This window comes from Aplysia californica, unplaced genomic scaffold (genome assembly GCF_000002075.1).
Source record: "Aplysia californica isolate F4 #8 unplaced genomic scaffold, AplCal3.0 scaffold00559, whole genome shotgun sequence".
Taxonomy (NCBI): Eukaryota; Metazoa; Mollusca; class Gastropoda; order Aplysiida; family Aplysiidae; genus Aplysia; species Aplysia californica.
Window position 1 is genome coordinate 175,126 of NW_004797829.1, and position 3,121 is coordinate 178,246.

At 31.1% G+C, this 3,121-nt stretch overlaps 1 protein-coding gene across 1 annotated transcript in view; it reads right to left on the bottom strand.

The window, feature by feature from the left end:
* LOC101864012 (fork head domain transcription factor slp2) overlaps positions 1-3,121 on the bottom strand; it is a 45,479-nt gene that overhangs the window by 31,010 nt on the left and 11,348 nt on the right. The window lies entirely within an intron of this gene.

Consider the following 3,121-nt stretch of genomic DNA (forward strand, 5'->3'; position numbering starts at 1 on the left):
CTCCCGTTTTTGAATGGCCAAAAGACACTTCAGTCAGTAGCACCACCCCGGGGGGTAACAGCCAGTTTGTTTGAGTTTATATGGAAACATTGATTATAGAGTTGTATTCTGTATGTGGGCTTTGTAAACTTATGATTTGATTATATTAGATTTCTAGCACACTTAAAATGCATGAAGTGCGTTTCCCTTTTCTTTTCTTCTTTTTTTCTTTGTTTTTCTTTGTTGTTGTTGTTTGTTTTTTTAGTGAGCGTTTTACGGCTCTCGCAACTGCATAAGGTCATGTGAGCGCGCCAGACACATCACATATTTACAGTTGGTAGGAAATTTTGAATTTTGCACTTGTGGAGGTCGAAGCCTACTCTTATCGATTTTTTACCATCGAGGGATCTTTAACGTGCGCAATTTGCACACGAGACCTCCAAGATGTTTTCCCCTTGTCCGAGAAGGCTAGGTGTAGATTTTTCCTGCATAGGAACAGGGGTCCACAAGATCAGGGGTGGGGCTGAAAGACAGCAGTAAGAAGGAGCCAAGGAGTAGCAGTGGAAAGGCAGTAGAATTAGTCAGGAGCTCAGAAGAGGGGGCAAAGGAGGGTGGGGCAGAAAGTGAAGACGAAAGCAGACGGCAGAACACTGCTAGAGAGCAGGAAAGGAGGTGAAAGGAAACCATTTTAGAGAAGACAACGTTTCCGTCGCTACCCAGATTCGAACCTGGGGCCTTTGAATGAGAAGCGAACACCTTAACCTCTAGGCCACGAGAGACCCAACAGACAGTTTGCTTGATTCTATAGCGAAAAATTGATTAGAATTGTATTATGTTTGTGGGTTTCATAGACTTATGATTTGATTATATTTTCTAGCACTCTTAAAATGTATAAATGCGTTTCTCTTTTTGTCATCACATTGTCTTTCAAAGGGAGAAAGATTGCATTTGATTTTTAAAAATCATGTATTGTTTGGACCGACAGAAGCTTTGGTCAGCAAGCTGACAAACAATTTTAGATAAATTCTTTTATTTAGAAATTGCTGAAAATATTCGCCACGTCCAGCCGGAAATAAATAATTTTGTTACAGGTTTGATGAATAGTGTTTGATTTTTTAAACATTTCTGTTGTTGTTATTTTTGTTTATTTTATTATTTTTTTAGACGAAAATGTAATATTTAAGAGAAAAAAAAGTTTCAACTTCCACCCCAACTGTTTTATCTTTTAAAATAACTGTTTGATTTTATTTTGCAGTCCTGAATTTTACTTTTCTCAGTTTGCTTTACGTCTTCACATGATCCGGCCGTGGGAAAAAATGTTTTAAGGAAATGCAAGTATAACAATATTATGTTTACTTTTATAGAACTAATATTATTTGATTTTTATAGAATAGAGGCTTTTGTTTGGTTGTATTCTTTAGAGTTTGTAGAAATTATCAAGTCTTCGGGCACAGAGAGAATGTGTCTGAAGAGAGATATTTATCTGATTATACAGAAAACATGTTTAATTATTCAGAAATATTGTTAGATTTTAAAGAAACATTGTTTTGATTTGGTAAAATTATAGCTTCATTTTTTAAATTCAAAAACGTGTTGGTTTTATTTTTAAAAAGTTGCTCATTTTTATAAGTACTGTGTGATTTTGTAGAAACTAGATTTAATTTTTAAAATATTAATAGTAAAACATGATTGATTTCGTAGACCCATTGTTTGATTTAAGACTTAGTGTTTGACCTTATAGATATGCTGTTTGATTATTTAGAAATATTATTTAGTTTTATAGAGGAATTGTTTACTCTTTCGATTGATTTTAAATAAATACTAATTATTTAATTCGACAAAAATATTATTTGATTTCATAGATAATATCATGTTGTACATAACACGTGTTGTCGGATTCTATAAACACATTGTTTTATTGTTAAAACATTTGATTTTGTTTAATTTATGTAACTATAGTTTGTGTTTGTAAAGGAAATGATTGCGTTTACCTTAATAGAAATGTTGTTTTATTTTTATTGAAAACAAAATATCTTTTATAGTTTAAAAGAGTAGGTTTGCAGTAGCAAATAAAATTGTTTGGTTTTATCGAAGTATCGTTTAATTTAAATTAATAACATATTTTGGTTTTTGTAAGATAATTGTTTTGAATACAATGATTGTATAGCATGTAATATTGTTTGATTTGATAGAAAACTATGGAAGATTTAAACAAATATTTTAAATTCTATTTTATTTTGTAAGTTTGTCAGAATTTTGTACAGCAATAATTTGATTTGAAAGAAATATTGTTTTATTTGATAGAAATAATATATCAAATATAATAGAAGTAATTAATAGTTTTGTTTATTTGAGTAAAGAGAAGCACATCGACACACCAATGGTCATTTGACGCTGAGAGAGACAAAAAATAGAGGGAAAATTTTTTAAAAAGTAGGATCCACCGGTGGCACTCTCCAACCACCCGCTAAAAATAATTGTTATTTAAACAAATCAAAATCCTGTTTCATTGTGCATATATGCCGCTTGACTATTTCAACATTGCTTGATTAGCTAGAAATAATTTTGCTGAATTAAATAAAAAGTAGAAATGACGTTTCATGTAGTAGATCTATTGTTCCACCATATTATAAGAATATTACGTGTTTTAGTAGAAACATTTGATTATTTAGGAATATTATTACATTTCGTAAAAGAATAAAAAAAAAAAAAACTGAAACAAGGAAGGCAAAATACATCATGAATAAGTATCATGTTAAAAAAAATAATACGGGATGACGCTGCAGATTGTAAAACTTTAGCTCCTTCCTTAAACTCACCTCAAATTATCGGGGTAAAATAATTCAGTAATTACAGAATAAATGAAAGTACACGACTTGATACGGCACTAAGCATGTATTACTGAACGAAAAAAAATGTTACAATAAAAATGCAGTACCTTTTTCGCTTTGTTTGAACAAAGAGGTGCTCATCCACACAATAGTTCTTTTTTTCCGTAAGAGACACAAGAAACACAATAGTTGTCTAGTTTAGTTTTAGTTATAGTAAAAGTATAATAGCAGTTGCAAAACAAGTATATCGCATAAGTACGGAAGACTACAGGTTTTACTAGAGAGTAGCATGCAAAGAGACAAAGAAATGA